The following is a 19,920-nucleotide window of genomic DNA, read 5'->3' as shown; positions in this document are numbered from 1 at the left end:
AGTGTGCACAGAACCACGAGGGCCTTCACCTTAAGGTGTTGAGATGATATTCATGGGTTTGTGCTGCAGCTCCTGGGACTCTGGGCCCAGGAGCACTAGCCTTGTAGGACATCTCTCTTCCTAGGTGCACACTCAGCATAGGGGAGAATGTTGAGGAAAGTTTTCCCCGTAACTCATTCTCTCTGTTAAGGTGACTGAGAAGCAGGAATCTGAGTGAAGCCAGACTTCCTCGCTAAGTGTAAAAGCCTGTTCAGACTAGGGTTCATATGCTACCTGTAGCAAGACCAATCCTGTGGGTTTGCTGAAATTCTATGTACTTGAAGGGACTAAATGATACATGAAAAGGATCTAAATGACTCTCCTAGTGCTTTGCCCAAGGCAGAAGACATAGTGAAAGGAAATCTGAGACTGTCACAGACTTGTGTCCTCCCAAAATTCATGTTGAAGGCCTAACTCCTAATGTGACTGTATTCAGAAATATAGCCTGTAGGAGGTAATTAAGGTAAATGAGGCCATAACAGTGGGGCATGATCCAATAGAATTAGTGTCTTCATAATAAGGAGACATCAGAGAGCTCTCTGCCTTGTGAGCGTAGTGAGAAGGTGGCCACCATCTGTAAGCCAGGAAGGAGCCTCTCACCTGAAACTAGATTGGCTAGTACCTGATCTTGGACTTTCCATACTGCCCGAGCTAATGAATAGAATCCTCACTGTAGCTATTTTAATCAGCTGGAGCTGTCTTAATAAGTTCTGAGTTTATGTAAATGGATTTGAAAGGAGGGGGTGAATGATGGGTGGGGAGAATTGCATGCGTAGGAGATGATAGCTTTAAAAATATTTCCTTGCAAAATAAACCTGGGAGTGCTTTGTATTTAAAATTATGCCTTTCCAACAGCAGATAAGTTATTTCATCTGATAAAAGCAAAAGTAAGAACTGTCTTCATGGAACTAAAATTTTAGTACTGTATTTAGTTTATCATACCAACCTTCCCTTAAAATTATCCTAAGATTAACTTGATATATTATGTCTTAAGGTAAATTTAGCAACTTAATCTCCCAAAATATAGATGTGATCATTGTACAGAATACCCTCCTTGCCCAAAATGATGTCTGTTTTTCTTTTACTAAATTCCCAGCTTTCTTAGTTCATTCCATATTTCAGTTTTGAAGTAAGTTTAAAAAGCAGAAGTTGCTTCTTTTCTTTACAACTTGAAAGGCATTTTTAGAACTCTATGAACACATGTCATCCTCATTAAGTGTGCTGTTTTTGATAGGATTAAGAGGCATGGGTTTTTTTTTTTTTTTTTTTTTTTGAGGTGGAAGTTTATTTATTTATTTATTTATTTATTTATTTATTTATTTTTGTATGTTTTATTAGTTATGCTGTTACAGTTCCAATTTCTTTTCCCTTTGCTCCCCTCCACCCAGCAACTCCCCTCCCTCCAGCCGTCCCCCACCCTTAGTCCATGTCCATGGGTCGTGCATAAAGCTCTTCTCAGCATTCCCCTGTCCATTCCCCACCCTCCTACCTTGCTTCTTAATTCCTGCACCATTTCCCTCCCTCTTCCCCTTCCCTCTCCCAGCTGCCCTCCCCACACATGCTCCCCATGCCTATGATTCTGTTCCTGCTCTAGTGGTCTGCTTAGTTTACCTTTGTTCCATTCCCTAGCTTCTGTTGATGATAGTTGTGATACTGTTTTCATTTTAATGTTCACAGTTTTGAAAACCTTTTTCTTAAAAAAGTCTCTTTAACATTTCATATAATAATGGCTTGGTGATGATGAACTCCCTTAGCTTTACCTTGTCTGGGAAGCACTTTATCTGCCCTTCCATTCTGAATGATATCTTTGCTGAACAGAGTAATATTGGTTGTAGGTCCTTGCTTTTCATCACTTTGAATATTTCCTGCCAGTCCCTTCTTGTCTGCAAAGTTTTTTTTGAGAAATCAACTGACAGTCTTATAGGTACTCCTTTGTAAGTAATTCTCCTCTTCTCTCTTGCTGCTTTTGATTCTCTCTTTATCCTTAACCTTTGGCAGTTTGATTATGATGTGTCTTGGTGTGGTCCTCCCTGGGTCTAGTTTGTTTGGGACTCTGTGCTTCCTGGACCCATATGTCCATTTCCTTCCCCAAATTAGGGAAGTTTTCCTTCATTACTTTTTCACATAATTTTTCAATTTCTTGCTCTCCCTCTTCACTTTCTGGCAATGCTATGATTCAGATGTTGGCACGTTTATAGCTGTTGCAGAGGTTTCTAAGCCTCTCCTCATTTTTTTTTTTTTTTTTAATTCTCATTTCCTCCTTCTGTACTGGCTGATTGTTTGTTTCTTCTTTATGTTCCAATTTGTTGATTTGAACCCTGGTTTCCTTTCCTTCACCACTTGTTTCCTATGGATTTTCCTTCATTTCATCCAGGATAGCCTTCATTCTCTCCCCGTCCTGTTTAATCTTTGTTGTCAGAGCTGTGAGCATCCTAATCACCGATGCCTTACACTGTGCTTCTGTTGTCTATCTCCTCATCCGTTAGACATGCTCTCTGCTCATTGCTTAGTTGTGCCACCGGGACCTTGATCTGCCCCCGCTTCTGGGTTGTACTTCTCTGTCTCCTCATCTTTCTGTGTTTGCCTCTGTGATTTGGGCACGGGCTGTCGCACCTCTTACGTTATAGGGGGCAGAGCCTTAGGTATTTGTTAGTGCTGGCCACCGGTTCACCATGTTTTGGTGCTGTATGTGGGGGAGGGGTCTGAGAGGGAAAAGTGCCGGTTGCCACAGCTTTTCCAGGCTCTTCTTCCCCTTTCCGTACTAAGCAAGCTGCCTCCTTTTCAAGACTGGCAGCTTCTTCCTGCGCCCCCGCCCCCACTTGCCTTCACAGTCAGAAGTAATGCGGCTCTATTTTCCCAGGCTCTGGAATTGCAAGCTGTGTGGTCTAGTTTGGGGCTTGAATCATTTCTCAGGTTTAATCAGTATGACTGTGTTTTTTGTCAGGGCTGCTGCTAGCTGTTCCGCCTGCTGCTCTCCTGGAAGCCGCACCACCTTTAGGTGTGCTACCGCCAAGCACTGCCCCCCACAGCCGAGCTATGCCCTGCCTACCTTTCTAGTTGATTCTTTCTTCTTTATTTCTTGCTGAACTTTCCTGTAGTTTTGATTTTTTTTATTTTCTGAGTTTTTGTTCTAGTTTTTTTTTTTAAGTTTTTATTTTCTTTTTAAAATAATTTATTTGTTTATTTTAATTTTAGAGAGAGAGGAAAGAAGAAAGAAAGGGAGAGAAACATCACTGTGTTGTTGCTTCTCACTCACACCCCCAACTGGGGACCTGACGTGCAGCCTAGTCATGTGCCCTGACTGGGAATCGAACCGGCGACACTTGGCTCGCAGGCCGATGCTCAATCCACTGAGCCACAGCAGTCAGGGCCTGTTCTAGTTTTGAAGTGGTTGTAAATTTCTTTTTAGTTTTGAGGAGAAGCAGTACATGTATTTACATCTCCATCTTAGCTGGAAGTCAGAAGTTTATTTTGAGGCATGTTTTATTGGCTTAGAAATTTTTATCAGTTTATATGCATTTTACTGTTCAAGCATATCTATGTATGTATGAAAGGATATTGATTTAGAACAAATTTGTATCAGCCCACTTTTCAAAAATCCTGATTTAAACAGTACTATTTTGAGGGCTAAAGGTTTCATGAGACATTCTGTGGAAAAACAAAACAACTCATTGCCCTGAACTGAGATTCTCAGTCAAGATTCTAGAAAACCCCAAACTGAATCTAGTAGTTAGTTGTTAGTGATTCATAAATTTTTCCTGTTTATACCTTAGTACTTTTTTTCTGTGGCTCTTCCAGCAAATTTAAAGGTCTCCTAAGGATTATTTCAAATATAGGTCATATCCTGTTTCTTGAGATGAAAATCCAAGAGAAACTTACCTGCATATGTGCTGAATGAATCAGAGGTGTGACCAAATGTTTCCTGCTAACCCCTCTGTGTTGCTCCTGGTCTGTGCTGGGGACATGGTGGTACCGTGGGGCACAGATCAGCGCAGCCCTGTCTGTGGGGCCCATGGCCCAGAGGACGAGCTGGACAGTGAAAACTGTGTGGCTAGTGCAATTATGAATTTATTATTTAATCTCTTGTATTTTAGTCTACAGATGCTTTTGATCTTAGCTAATTGAATTCTTAAATATACTGGGTTCTCTGATGCTGTAGGCAGGTGTAGATTTCTGTGGCTGTCCTTACTGATTAGCTTTGATTAGACCAGACTGTTGCTAAAAGACAAGCTCTGTTCTCTGCCTAAAACCTAGTGCTTCTCATCTCTGAGAATAAAATGAAAAGGCCTCATTATGATACTGCTCCCCTTTGCATACTGTTCCGGCCACATTGGACTCCTTTCTGTTCCCCAGGCTCTCTGAGCCTTGCTAGCTCAGAACTATTATGAGATGGATCTGTCCCGTTCCTGTAAACCTCTTACCCCAGATGCCACCTGGCAAATGTGCTCATTTGAGTCAGGTCTCTGCTCAAAATAGTATCTTCTCAGTGAGGCCATCCTCAAATACATGGCTAAATTAGTGCCCCTTCCTCTTTCCTTAGTTTTATTTTGCTTGACAGCACTTATCACTACCTCACATACTATAGTTGTTTTAATCATTAATAATCTGTCTCCACTCAACAGAATATAAGTTTCATTAAAGCAAGCATTTTGTCTCTTTTGTCCTCTGCGCTCTCCCCAGCACTCAAAACAATGTCAGCACATAGTGAGTGCTCAGTGAATGTTTGTGAATGAATCAATGGTGTCATACCTACTGTAACCCTTTATTTTCTTAGACACAGCCAACTCCCTTCTCATGACAGATGCTGAAGTTAAGCTGAGACCACCGATGATGTAACAATGGAGAAGAAAATGTTTATGCTATCAGAGTCAACCCTTTTCTCCTTTGATTATTTGTCCAATTCAGGGGCACCTGTTTAGCTGCTGTTTTCTGTATATTCTGGGCTACATACATGTAGGAGATTGATACGCATGTAAGAAAAATAAAAGTCCTTGGAGGAATCAGAAAGCCTTTATCTTTGAGTTAGCATGTAATTCTAAGTGCAGGATGCTCATGAGATCTCTGCTTGAACACTAAAAATAGGAAACAAACAAACATTGATTGGACATTTAGGTAAATGATTCCTTTGAAAGTTATATACCTTGTTTATTTATTTCTTATTCTCATGTCCCTTCCTAAGGGTACTTGGCTTCATTTACAGCTAATACCATTGAATGTTGTCATAAAGTAAGTCCATCAGGCTGTTTATTGAGCAACTACTGTGTACAGGCATTATTTTGAGGAGAGTAATGCAATAATGAGACTGGAAAAGAAAGCTAAGGCCGGATCACATAGCTCTGTAAAATGTGTTGGAATTTGGACTTGATCTTCAGCACAATGTTAAACCTTTGAAATTTTTTAACTAAGGAATAATGTGATCAGATATGCATTTTCAATAACTACTTTATTGAGATATGATTTACATATATATAATTTACACATTTGAAGGTACAGTTGAATCATTTTTAGTAAATTGACAGATACTGTTCACAAATAGTGCATCTGTCACCATAGACCATTTTAGAACATTTTCATCACCCATCTACCCCTCACAAAGCCCTCTACTCATGAGTTACTTCCAATTCCACCCCTCTCCCAGCTCTAATCTACTTTGTGTCTCTATTGATCTGTCTATTCTGGGAATCTGTATAAGTGGAAATTATGCAATATGTGGTCTTGTGACTAGCTCCTTTAACTTATATTTTCAAGGGTCATTCATGTGGTGGCCTTTCACTTCTTTATATTGCCAAATAATGTTCCATTGTATAGCTATACCACAAGTTGTTTATTCATTCATTCATTAGTTGGTGGAATTTGGGTTGTTTACATCTTTGACTGTTATAAATAGCATTTCTATGAATGTTAATGTATCATACAAGTTTTTGTAAGGATGTACGCTTTCAATAGTTTTGAGTGTATATTTAAAAATGGAATCGCTGGGTAATATGGTTATTCTGTGTTTAACCTTTCGAGGCACTGCCAGACTGTTTTCTAAAGTAGGTGACACTATTTACATTTCCACTAACAATGTATGAGGGTTCTAATATCACCACAAACCTTGTTATTATCTCTGTTTTTTATTATAGCCATCTAAGTAGGCATGAAATGGTTCTGATTTGTATTTCCCTGAAAACTAATTATGTTGACAGTCTTTTCATGTGTATCATTGTATATCTTTCTTGAGAAGTTTCTATTTAAATTCTTTACTCATATTTTTAGTCAAATTATCTTTTTATTATAGAGGTATAAGAGTTCTTTATGTCCTCTGGATACAAGTATCTTCTCAGATATATGACTTGCAAATATTTTTTTCCATTCTTTAGGTTATCGTTCACTTTCTTGATGGCATTGTTTGAAGTGCAAACACTTCTAAATTTAATGAAGCCCAGTTTTTTCACTTTTTTTGTTATTTATGCTTTTGGTTTCTTGACTAAGAAGCCACTGTCTGACCCAAGGTCATGAAGATTTAGTCCTATATTGTCTTCTAGGAGTTTTATAGTTTAGCTCTTACATTGAAGTCTTTGATCTTTTTTGAGTTAGTTTTTGTATATAGTGTGAGGTAAAGGTCCAGTTTCATTCTTTTGCACATGGCTATCCAGTTGTCTTAGCACCGTATGTTGAAAGACTATTTATTCCCCATTGAATGGTCTTGACCAGATTTATATTTGTAAAATATCACCATAACTGGTGGTGTGGAGAATGGTTTAAAAGAGAGAAGGCCAGTTTGACAAATGTTTATTTAGCTCTTATATTGGGCTAAATGTTATTCTAGGCACTGGCATGTTATGGTCAGACATAGCTCTGGCCTCATGCAGATACCGAGAATGAGGATGCAAATCTAATAGGATAAAGAAAAAGTAAAATACAGATGATTACAAATTGTGAAAGAAGAAATAGAGTGGTGTTGTACATTATAAATTATGTGGATGTTGAATAAGTAGAACATGAATTGCTTGGTTCCCCCTCCCCCCCCTTTAATTTCAAATGTGTTTCCACACTTGGGTTAAACATGCCAAGTTGCACACAAGTTGGGTAGAATGGATTTGGGTCAATAGTCTTTTCCGGAAAGAATGATGTCTTTAGTTGTCATTGCCCCATACATGCTTCTGTCACCTGTGAGCTTTCACTTAATGTGTGTATCCAACTGCCGGTAGCAATGCCAGAGACTGGCAGATTGAAAGAGTGACCACTCTTTCATTCATTCATCTCATTAATTCATACATCTATAGTAAATCAGGTCACAATAGCTTGGATTAGGAAAGTGAAGAGAAATGAACAAATTTGAAAAAGATCTAGATATATAATGGAGAAGACCCTGAAATCAAATATGAAAGTTAGAGTGAAGAAGATAAAATTGTCAAGAATGGGATCAAGGATTTAGTATTCTGATGGTAGTGATAGCTATTGAATACTGAGACTGGGCTCTCTACTGAATACTTTTCAGGCATTATTTCATGTGTTGCTCAAAAATCCTTCCAATACAGGTACTGCCACCAGCACCACCAGACAAAACCAAGGCTTAGGGAGAAAAAGTTACTTGCCCTAGATCACAAAACTATGAAGTCTGATAAATAATGCTGCCTTTTCATACTTAAATGAACTCCTTTTATGTTGCTGAGCTCTTCTTTTCAAAAAGTATCAAATGCTTGAATGAAAGGATATATAATAGTTCTAAAGAAGTATTTAATGAAGAAAATTCCGAGGGAAAACTGACCAAAAATATAAATTTCCTGTAATCTCATTGACATGATATAACATATGACTATCTTTTGGTAGGTATGCCTGTTTTTTGAGAGATAAATCCTCATCTGAATGCCACTCTTCGCATAACTGATCCTAGTCCTATAGCCTGCGCTCATTCCTCATTGTCTGGCAAGTGCCTAATGCACACAAGTTGGATTTAAGAATTGAGACTAAGCTTGCTTCTTTTTGGCATTTTAATGTTCTTCTTCTTCATGATATGTGTGTGTGTGTGTGTGTGTGTGTAAATATATATATATATAATGATAGTGCTTAAAAATCCAGACTAACAAGGAAAAGGAAACAATATTGTATGTGAGTACCTGAGGGTTCAGTGGAACAGATGGCAGGAGGGCCCTCCTGTATGGTGTGTGTGGCCTGTTCCTAAATTATGTATCCCAGCTCTTGATTTCCTCAGTGTTGGAACTGATTAGGTCATTGGTTTTTAATTTGTATATTTTGCTATTTTTCAGAGCAGCATAGCGATGCTAGGAAAGTTGGATTGAGACCATTTCTTTTTTATATGATGTATAGCAACTATTTCAAAACTGAGCATTTGTGTAATTCCTCGAGTTGGAGCAAGTATTGATTTAGAAAAATTTTAAGGAATATTTTAATATCTTGGAGACTCAAGGCCAGAAGAAGTTGAAATGACTAGATATATAAATAAGTAGATTTTCACTTACTATTTATTTTTTTACATTTTAAAAATTGACCTATTATTCTGAATCTCTTGGTTGTTTCTTACCTGTTTATCACTTTGCTGCTATACAAAGCTGAGAGCCTATTTGCTATTATTTTGCTGTCATTCTGTTGTGTCTGGAGAAATACGGATTTTTTTGCCTAATGAGCTACAAAAATCATTATTTACTTTAAAAAAGAGAGAGAGAAAGAAAGCTAAAGAACCAGCAACAATCTAGAAAACCTCCTCCACGAACACCAATACAAAGGCCCAGCTCCCTGAGAATGTGAATCAGGAAAATAAAAACAGGGGTTTTTAGCCAAGAATAACAATGGAAGATTAAAACACCAGTAAATTATTTTAAATTGATTTTTTAATTGGTTAAAAGTAATGTTTTAGAAACGTGCTGTTTTATTTAGTGACAAATGAGGTTTGAGAGTGTGTCTTCTCTTGTAACCGGCTTTTGGCATTGATTAGAACTGAATGGATGGATGAATGAATGAACGAATGGAAGAACAGTTACAGTTGGTGTAAAATGGCAGTGGTGGTTGGGGAGGGTAGGGGATGGGCCCCTGTTCCTGTGTGAAAACATCGGTGCACACATGTGGACGCCCAATGACATTTTCTTTGTATTTCAGGGTTTCAGAAGACTTTTGCCTTTTTCTGCCTCTTTCAATTAAAACTTGTATGCAAAGCTCATAGGTCAGTGTCTATGAATGCTTTTCACTCTGGCCTTCCTCAGCTAAGCACTTAGATTCCATGGTTCTAACTCCATGCCTGAGAAAGACCTCATGATTTGGCTCTAGGCTTAAATTTGAATGTCTTCCCATTTCATTTCTTTCAAAATAAAACTTCCGTAGCATCACAACCCTGTGCTGGTTGGATGGCTGTTCACTCTCCTCTGGGGACTGCCTATTGTTATTACTTGATTCACAAAGGAGAAGGAGGACAGGTGTACTGTTGCTTTGGGATGATGAACTTTCTCCAAGGTTTTTATAGGTGCTGCAGACTTCCTGGGTCTGTGTGAACAGGTAGTGAGATGAGCTGACCTAGCAACTCTGAGGTTGAAGTGCACATTGCCTCTTACTGGGAAAAACTGATAGGTAGGCAGGTAGCAAGACAGACAGATATACAGTATAATAATAAGCCCAAGCAAGTGCATCTGGCACCTTACTGCATTTTAGCTGTTGTGTTGAGATGTCACTGATGACAGTCATTCCATGTGAATCCTCAGAAGCTTTTCTATTTCTCCTCTTTCTCACTCCTCTTAACCAGTCCCCATTAGCACTTTTTGATTCCTCTTGATTGTTTATTTTCAGGCTAACTTTTTTATTTCATCCATTTAGCCTTCTGTAAACCATGCCATAGGCTTCAGCTAAGAACTTTATGTACCTTCTCTTATTAAATCATCATCACAGCCTGATGGAGGAAAGTTAAACACAATGTCTCAGGACTAGACATGGTCCTGGAACTGGAAGTAGAAACCCCAGCTCTGACTGACCCAAACCATGGGTATTTACAATTTTAAAAGTAATAATAACTTTATTGAGATACAATTTATATACCAAACAATTCAGCCATTTAGGTGTGCCATTCAGTGGTTTTTAGTATATTTACAGATATGTACAACAGTCATCAGAGCCCATTTTAGAATATTTTTATCCCCTCAAAATGTACACTTGACCAGCACTAGCTCCCAGCCCTCCCTAGGCAACCACTAATCTACTTTTTGTCTCCATGGGTTTCCTATTTTATTTATTTATTTATTTATTTATTTATTTATTTATTTATTTATTTAATCTATTTGAGAGAGGTAGATAGGTAAAGAGAGGGAGCCGGGACAGCTATAAAAGGCCCAACATAAGAATCATTGGTTTGCCAGAGAGCGAGGAAGATGAACTAGAACTTGAAAAATTGAGTGAAAATATAATAAAGGAGAACTTCCCAGACTTGGGGAAGGAAATAGACTTACAGGTCCAGGAAGCACAGAGAGTTCCCAAAAAACTGGACCCAGGGAGAACCACTCCAAGACACATTATAATCAAAATGTCAAAAATTAAAGATAAAGAGAGAATCTTAAAAGCAGCAAGAGAGAAGAAAAGAATTATGTACAAAGGGGTCCCAATTAGACTATCAGCTGACTTCTCAAGGGAGACCCTGCAGGCAAGAAGGGACTGGCAAGAAATATTCAAAGTAATGAAAATCCAAAACCTACAACCACGAATACTCTATCCAGCGAAATTGTCATTCAGAATAGAAGGACAGAGAAAGTGTTTCCAGGACAAAATAAAACTGAAAGAGTTCATTAGATCCAAACCACTGTTATATGAGATGTTAAAGGGACTGGTTTAGAAAAAGGAGGATCAAGACAATGAAATCTAAAATGAAAACTGCATCACAAGAAACAACAGAAGCTAGGGAATTGAAACAAAGGCAAACTAAACAGGCAACGAGAGTAGAAAAAGAACTATAGGTACGGGGAACATATTGGGGGGAGGTCAACAGGGAGGGGGAATGGGGAGAGGGAGGGAGATGATATAGGCATTAAGGATCATGGTAGGAGGGAATGGAATAGACAGAGAGAGGTTGAGAAGAACTGTATGCACAACTAATGGACATGATCTAAAAGGGGGGGACAACTGGAGGGAGGGGGGCCACCGGGTGGAGGGGAGCAGAGGGAAGGGAAATTGGCACAAATGTAATATTATAATCAATAAAACACATTAAAAAAAAAAAAAAAAAAAAAAGAGAGGGAGCCGGGGGTGAGGAGAGAGGGAGAGAGAGAACATTGATTTGTTGTTCCACTCATTTATGTACTCACTGGTTGATTCTTGCATGTGCCCTGACTGGGAATCAAACCTGCAACCTTGGTGTGTCAGCATTCTAACCAATTGAGCTAACCAACCAGGGATTTGCCTATTTTAGACATTTCATGTAAATTGTATCTTAGAGCATGTGGTCTTTTGTGACTAGCTTTCTTCACTTAGTATAATATTTTCAAGGTTTACCCATGTTATCATATATCATCAGTATTTCATTCCTTTGTATGGCAGATAATATTCCATTGTACAGCCATTCCCCATTTTATTTATCCATTCATCAGTTGATGGATGTCTGGGTTGTTTCTACCTTTTGGCTATGATGAATGATGCTATTATCAGCATCCACATCCAAGCTTTTTGTGTGGACATGTTTTCATTTCTCTTGGGCTTCTATCTAAGAGTAGAATTGCTGAGTCCATGGGAACTGTGTGCTTAACTTTTTGAGGAGCTATCAGACTGTTTTCTGCAGTGGCTACACCACTTACATTCTCACCAGTAGTGTGTTTCTCCACATCCAGGCCAACACCTGTTGTTATGTGACACAGTATGTTCTGGGACTTCATTCCAGCCGTCCCAGTGTGTGATGTGGTGTCTCACTGTGGGAGCCATGTGCTCTGAACCCCCTTGTGATACTGTCTTCCATTTCTGAGTGGCCTCATCAGTAAATTTTCCCTTTCTTTCTTGATGGCAGTGGCTAGTCCCTTTTGCTTCTTAGGCCCCCATTGAGGTTGCCAGCCAAAAGGTTCGCTAAAGTACTGTTTGAACCTAGAGCTTCCCTGACCAAGTCCTCAGGGGTTCCCCATTTCCTCCATGGTAATGTCTGTGTTTCACTGAGGTAATAAAATTTCTGCTATTGGTCTCAGCTTCGTGTTCTACTCTTCTTTTAGATAGACTTTCTGATCAATGAGACCAATATGTTCTGTAACCTGCACATGCTGTGTACTGTCATACTTCTGAGCCTTTTCCCACAAGTCCTCTCTTCCATGAAGCCCTTTTCTGCCCATGTCATATGGAATGGACTTCTTTCCCATCTTCCAGCATATGTTATTAGCAATACACACTTGGCACTCATTTATTGTTTTGCATTTATCTACTTAGATTTTTGTCTGTACATTACACAATAAAATAGATGCTTCTTTAACTCCTCAGCCAGGAAACTAAACCCTACCAATGCTAATTATAAACACCTCTGAACCTAAGGTTGCACACCTCCCCCCTTTCTATCTCACAGAGGTAACTACTCTTGTTAATTTTGTTTTATCCTTCACTGGCTTTCTTCCATAGTTTCTATGTGTGTGACTCACTTTGCTTTCCCATGCGTGTATTTGAATATAGCGTAAATGGAATTGAACCACATAATGGCTTATTTTGTTCAAGTTTGTTTGAGTTTAATCTATGTTAATTCATGTGGCTATGGTGTATTCATTCTCACTGCTACATAAAGTTCCATTGTATGAATATTACAACAACTTATTTTATTATTCTCCTGTCAATAGACATTTGGCTTGTTGTCAGATTTTTACTATTACACAAAATGGGGCTGAGAAAATAGTAAATGTCTCCTTGTGCACATGTACAAATATTTTTCTAGGGTATAATACTTGGAAGTAGAATTGCTTGGTGGTGGGCAACGTGCATTTTAAACTTCACTAAACAATGTAAAATTATATTCTTAAGTGAATTGCCAGCAGTTTATAAGTTTTCCCAGATCTATATCCTTGCCAAGATGTGTATTTTTTTAAGGTGTTTTAATTTTACCAACTTTGCAAGTGTGAAATGGCTCATCTCCTTATTCCAGTTTTATATTTCCCCACTTACTAATTAGATGACTTTATTTTTGGCAATCCTTCCTTTTGGCCTTACAGTCTTATGTTAATTTGGCTATAATGAGTTAGCATCTGCCTGGCACATCTTTTTCCATCTTTTTATGTTTGGCTGTTCTGTATTACTTTTAAATAGCATTTAGTTGGATTTTGTTAGTTTTTGTTTCTAACTCCAGTTAGAGGGTCTGCGTAGCTGGAGAACTTTGCCAATTTCCACAGAAACTGCAGTGACTGTCATCGTTTGGGGTTACTGAAGAATGAGGGAAATGAGTTCGGTTGTAGCCATCATGCTGGGCAGCATTCCAAGATGGCTCCAGGATTCCTTACCCTCTGTTGGACACCCCATGCCCCATACTCTCCGAGACTGGGAATACAATGAGTTTACTTTCATAGTTAGGTTTCGTTTTATGGCATAGTTGGCTTTAAGAAAGGGAGGTTCCCTGAGCAGGCCTGACTTATGTGAATGAGCCCTTTAAGTCTAAGGTGGGGGAGTCAGATTTAAAATATGAGCAGTATTTGATGGGCTGTTGCTGGTTTGAAGATTCAGGGGACTACATGGAATGGAACGAAGATGGCCTCTGGGAGCTAGGAGTGACCCCCAAATGCAGCCAGTGTGGAAATGGGGACCTTAGTCCTGCAACTGCAAGGAACAGAATTTGCTACAGCAACATAAGTTTGGAAGAGGGTCCCAAACTCTAGATGAAAATCCAGCCTGGCTGACACCTTGATTTGAGCCTTAGAAGACCCTGAGCAAGGAACCCAGTCATGCTGGACCTGGACTTCTGACCTACACAATTGTGAGCTAAACACATGGGTGCTATATTTTAAGCTGCTTAGTTTGCTACGTGGCAATAAAAACAAATACAGTCTTGTTGCATTTGAGAGAGCTTTGAGACAGTATTCAGGCATTTCCAGAAGGTAATTGGGAGTAAACACCTAGTATTCAGGAGAAAGATCTAGCCTGGGGATAGATTTACGATTGTTACATGACTGATGTGAGCTGTAAAATGTGACGTGTGGATGAGGTCAGTCAGAGAAAGAGTTGAACAGGTAGAGAGAGAGGTTGAAAGGAAAACCTTGGGCAGCACTCAGATTTCCCAGTGTTGAATTGTGAATGAGGATCTGAGGAGGGGTGAAAAGTCACAGCTCGGTTCTAAAAACTGTGTTGTCTGATTGATGAGTTATAACTCCCCTAGGAGCTGAGCACGTCTTCTATACTAACCTCTTTCAAAAATACAGTTATTTCTTCGTACTGAAAATTCGTATTGGCGTGTGATGGTTCCATGTTATATATAGACTGCTATCTGGTCCTGACGTTATTTCCTGGCAGTAAGGAAGAGAAACACATGGCTGTTACTCATTTCCCTTTTGGTGGGAATGTCTTATTTAAGAATGGAAATGAGGATGAAAACTGGCCCATGTCCTATGGTATCCTAGGGTGGATGACTGGAGGTCGGGTCCAGGGGAAATTCTGTTTCCTTGCCTTTTCCAGTTTCTGGTGGATGCTGAATTCTGAAGTATTTCTTTAAATAATAAACCCTTTGCTTCTAGCTCCTTCTTCCATCATCAAAATGCATCACCTCATCTCTGCCTCTCTCATCACATCGCCTTCTCTTCTGTAGGAAAATCATCCTCTGTGGACCTTTGCGATGTTCTTAATCCCAGCTGATCTCTCCATCTCAGAATCCTTAACTTAATGATATCTACAGAGCTCTTTTCTTGCCATACAAGGCCATATTTACAGGTCCCAGGAATTAGGATGGGACGTATTTGAGAAGCTGTTATTCTGTCGACCCTGGTTGGCTTGAGAGGACACAGGAATTATTTTATTTGTTTCAGGGAGTCCATTTCATGAGAAAACTGGAATCCCAAGGGTCTGAGGAAACACCAGCCACCAGTCAGGAATGCTGGGAGGTTCTCTGGGGAACAGGGGCTAAGAATGGCCCTCAGGAGGAGGGGGTGGATACAGGGATGTATACGTTTCAACCCCTTTTCTCTTTGTCTTGATTTTCAGTGTAGTACCTGGTTTCTTTAACATCCTATCCTCATCCTTCAGCTGGGGTACAGTGTGTGTATATGTGTGCATGTCGTGTAGAACTGGGGTGAGCAAAGCCACAGAGAAAACCTGACATACCTCAAGGTGCATTTTTCCCCTCATATCTCAGAGAGAAGCATTTATATGTAAATTAACCTAACTACGACATTACAGAGAATGGCACGGTCACCTGAATTTTCAAGATAAACAATGAAACTTGAAAAAAGTCAGGCTTAACCCTTATATGACAAATTTTGGTAGTCTGAGAAACATTGTTTACCATATTGATATGTTATAGGAAGAAGTTTAGAGCTTTTTGGTTCTGTTTGGTTTCCCAAAGCGTTCCCCCACAATGCTGTGGACAATCAGGGAAGTGATTTTGTTGCTGTTGTTATTTGTATTCTCTTGTCAGGGCCAAAGGAGCCACCACATGGTAGCTCTGTGTTTGCAAAATTGAAAAGCAAATATTGCAGGCCGTTGGACAGCCTGAGAGCCTGTGTCCTAAATGACTGGAATGCTTATGGCTAACGTCAGTCATTGTCCGGAATAAACTCCCTCAGAGGGAATTTTTCAGACTTACACAAGGGAACCAGTAATAAAACACAAACTATAAAGTATCCTCCAGCAACAAAAACACATGGGATGTTTTTCTATATAATATTTCACATTAAGTGTAATTGTAGATTAACTTTTATAGAGAAAATATTTATTCAAGCCAGATATGCTTAAATCCTTTCATTTCCTCAAGTATGACAAAGCACTGGGAATATGCTCTCCTTTGTAATTTCCTACCCATTTGCCCCAGTTATGGACAGAATATTAATTCTGCAAAGCCTGCGTATCAGAAACCACCACAGATGGAAATCTTAAATTGACCAGACCCTGAATCTGGAGCTGAGGCCTCTGTGTTCTGGGCCCAGCATCACAGCCCACCCGTAGTACATGGTACGTGGGCCTGGCTCGCCATGCGTGGCTCTCCCTGCACCTTGCAGTTTTCCAGGGCTTGGTGAGGGCTAGGTCACCTGCAGGTCCCTTTCTGCTCTCAACGTGCATATGGCTCCTCTGTCAAAGACCACATGCTGTGTCAGATTTAGTTAGAACTGAAACCTGTGTTTATAAAGAGATCTGTCAAATGTCAAAATTTGGAGTAACATTTACTATTTCTTAATAATGTGCTTATTTTTAATTTCTTTATTATTAATAACTAAGAGCTATTAGTACAGTATTCCCTCACTTATCACGGGTATTACGTTCTAGACCCCCCGCGAAGTAGGAATCTTACATTTATTCTACAGTCTTAATCCTATGTAACTTTAACAACATATGTATACAGTACCACAAAATCCCGCATATAGCGAAAAATCCTTGGTAAATAATTAAATATAATATTTTTAAAAATTCCGCGATACAGTGAGGCCACGATAAGTGAACTGCGATATAAAGAAGGACTACTGTAGAAACAGCTTTTTGGCTCCTTCTTGAACCTCTGCCTGGTTTGGGCTTCTTGCCTCCACTCCAGCCTCCACCATGTCCACAAGGATGACCCAGAAGACGACCTACAAGGTGTCCACCTCTGGCCCCTGGGCCTTCAGCAGCCGCTCATACTCGAGTGGGCCCAGCATCAGCTCCTCGGCCTTTTCCCAGGTGGGCAGCGCCTACCGGGTTGGCCTGGGCGCCAACATGAATCTGGCTGGAGGTTTCGGCGGAGCAGGGAGTATAGGGTCCATCAAAGCCATCCAAGTGAACCAGAGCCTGCTCAGCCCCCCGAAGCTGGAGGTGGATCCCAATATCCAGGTCGTGCGCAACCAGGAGAAGGAGCAGATCAAGACCCTCAACAAGTTTGCTTCCTTCATCGATAAGATACGGAGCCTGGAGCAGCAGAATAAGATTCTGGAGACCAAGTGGACTCTTCTGCAGCAGCAGAAGACAACTCGCAGTAACATGGACAACATGTTCGAGAAATACATCAACAACCTTCAGCGGCAGCTGGAAACACTGTCCCAGGAGAAACTGAGACTGGAGGCGGAGTTTGGCAACATGCAGGGGATGGTGGAGGACTTGAAGAATAAGTACGAGGATGAGATCAACAAGCGCACAGAGATGGAGAATGAATTTGTCCTCATCAAGAAGGATGTGGATGTAGCTTACATGAACAAGGTAGAGCTGGAGTCCCGCCTGGAAGGACTGACCGATGAGATCAACTTATACAGGCAGCTGTATGAAGAGGAGATTTGTGAGCTGCAGTCCCAGATCTCCGACACGTCCGTGGTGCTATCTATGGACAACAGCCACTCCCTGGACCTGGACTGCATTATCGCTGAGGTCAAGGCCCAGTACTAGGAGATTGCCAACTGCAGCCGGGCTGAGGCTGAGACCATGTACCAGACCAAGTATGAAGAGCTGCAGACATTGGTTGGGAAGCATGGGGATGACCTGCGTCGCACCAAGATGGAGATTTCTGGGATGAACCGGAGCATCAGCCACATCCAGGCTGAGATTGATGGCCTCAAAGGCCAGAGGGCTGCCCTGGAGGCCTCCATCGCTGATGCCGAGCAGCATGGTGAGCTGGCCGTCAAGCATGCTCAGGCCAAGGTGGCTAAGCTGGAAGCTGCTCTGAGAACCGCGAAGCAGGACATGGCCCGGCAGCTGCGTGAATACCAGGAGCTCATGAACGTCAAGCTGGCCCTGGACGTGGAGATCGCCACCTACCGCAGGCTGCTGGAGGGCGAGGAGAGCCGGCTGGAGTCTGGGAGGCAGAACATGAGTATCCATACCAAGACCACCAGCAGCTACTCAGGTGCGCTGAGCCCAGTTTATAGCAACTTCAACTATGGCATGGGCTTCCAGGCCAGCTTGGGCTCTGGCGGGAGCTCTGGCTCCTTCAGCCGCACCAGCACCAGCTCCTCCAAGACGGTGGTTGTGAGGAAGATTGAGACCCGCGATGGGAAGCTGGTGTCTGAGTCATCTGATCTCCTGCCCAAGTGAGTGACAGCTGCGGTCCCTCGAGTCCTTGGAGCTGCGCAGGGGGGTGGAGGGCACAGGAGGCCCACCTGAAGCTCAGCCTCACACAGTCCTCAGCTCGCCCTTGGGGTGGGGAGTTTACCGCCTTTTCCCCATGTCCCTGACTAGAAGCCAAATCAAGTGTTTTCCTTTTTCCCCAAAATAAAGTCTCACCTGGCTCTGCCAAAAGAAAAAAAAAAAAAGAAGGACTACTGTAATTCATTATTATTGTTTAGAATTTAACAGTATGTACAGTATCTAAATTTCTGGTGTGAACAAACTGAGAAGCTATAGCAATACAGGGAACAGGTTTTAAAGGGAGGCACTCCCTGGATTTGATCCTTGCCTCCACCACTTACCAGTTATGGGAACTTGATTGAATACTTGCCTGAACCCTGTGTTTTCTCCTGTTTTCAGCAGGGGCATCTACTTCATGGACATGTTCTTTCAAATGGAAGGTGCTTAGCACAATACCTGGCTAATAATACTATCTGTTTCATAATGGAGGTAAAAGCATCAACTATGTCTCGTCCACTATTCTGTCTGCACTGAGCTTTTCATCTTTAGTTGAAGTCATCAGTACTTAAAGGTTGTATTACTTTTCAGGATAACTTAGGATATTTGATCTGTGATCGTCGTCGTCGGCAGCCGTCCGTCTGGAGAGACGATGGCGTAGCTTCTTGAGAGTCTATCTGCACCGCCGAGAATGGCTGTGCAGTCCGATTCGGGAGTGACAATCCCTGCCGCACTTGGTACAGGTGAAGGCAGATGGCCGTTGTTGCTGCTGTTGACGCTGCTTCCGCCTCGATCTTTTCTGGGCCGCCTCCTCGTTGCGCGCAGCCAGAAAAGACGTCCCCAGACACAGATAAGATAAGATCTGTGATACAGACAGATAAAATGTCTCTCTCTGCCTTAGAGACAAAATGGGACTCTTTAAGTGGTCGGCATGGCGTCACACTGTTGCTAGTATACATTTGAGATGATGGTCTGAAAACTGTGAGGGTAAAATACCTGAGCCTCTGAGAAGGGGAGTGCTGTGTCCTGGGTCACACAGCTGCACTGTGAACAGACACCCCCCCAAACACTGTGTCTTCTCTTTCATGCTGTTTCCACAGCTGTGGGCTTTTGAGTACACATCCTCACTGCATCCACCTCAATGGGTGTTGGGAAAATTTGTGATTAGCACATACATATGAGTGTAGCAGTGTGAGTCTGAAATCGTTATGAAGTTCGATCCCATTGTGTTCTCATTGGAGAGAGACAGCTGTTAACTCGAACTCTGAAAACTGTTTTTAGGGGGCAAGCAGAACTTCATTTCAGGCCTAACAGCTGACAGTCTTTTTGCTGCATTCACATACCCTCAGTGCTAACCTTGGAGAACTTTTTTCCCTTTCTCTTGTTTCTTGCACAGGATTTCAGTCAGTTCTTTGAGTTACCTTGACTCATGACTATGCCCTTGAATTGCTTCTGTAGGTCCCCCCGGTGCTCTTCCTCATTTCTTCTTTCTGTGTAGGACTATAAGTTAAGCATATTCACTTACTATCTTGAAAAACAGAATCAAGGAGACCTTGTTCTGATCTCTGTTCTGCTCTTTCCCTCCCTGTTCTCTTAGCCCGCTGTCCCACAGAGAATTGGGGAGGGCTACGAAGTAACTGAATGTGTCACATGCCTGCAGGGTGGCCAGACCAGGCACAATATTTGGGGCTTTTTTATGTTGTCTCACTTAACCTTAATTGCTGC

The 19,920-nt window shown here is 41.2% G+C and overlaps 1 protein-coding gene and 1 pseudogene across 1 annotated transcript in view; both read left to right on the top strand.

Annotated features, from left to right (window-relative positions):
* Positions 1-19,920, top strand: part of ATP8A2 (ATPase phospholipid transporting 8A2) — a 587,729-nt gene that overhangs the window by 306,183 nt on the left and 261,626 nt on the right. The gene's annotated exons all lie outside the window — the stretch shown is intronic.
* On the top strand, positions 16,687-18,165 carry LOC150012451 (keratin, type II cytoskeletal 8 pseudogene; annotated as a pseudogene).

The sequence above is a fragment of the Furipterus horrens genome, unplaced genomic scaffold (assembly GCF_987537825.1).
Source record: "Furipterus horrens unplaced genomic scaffold, mFurHor1.1.pri manual_scaffold_4, whole genome shotgun sequence".
Classification (NCBI taxonomy): Eukaryota; Metazoa; Chordata; class Mammalia; order Chiroptera; family Furipteridae; genus Furipterus; species Furipterus horrens.
Note: the sequence above shows the minus strand (reverse complement) of the source record. Positions and strands in the feature narration are given on the sequence as shown.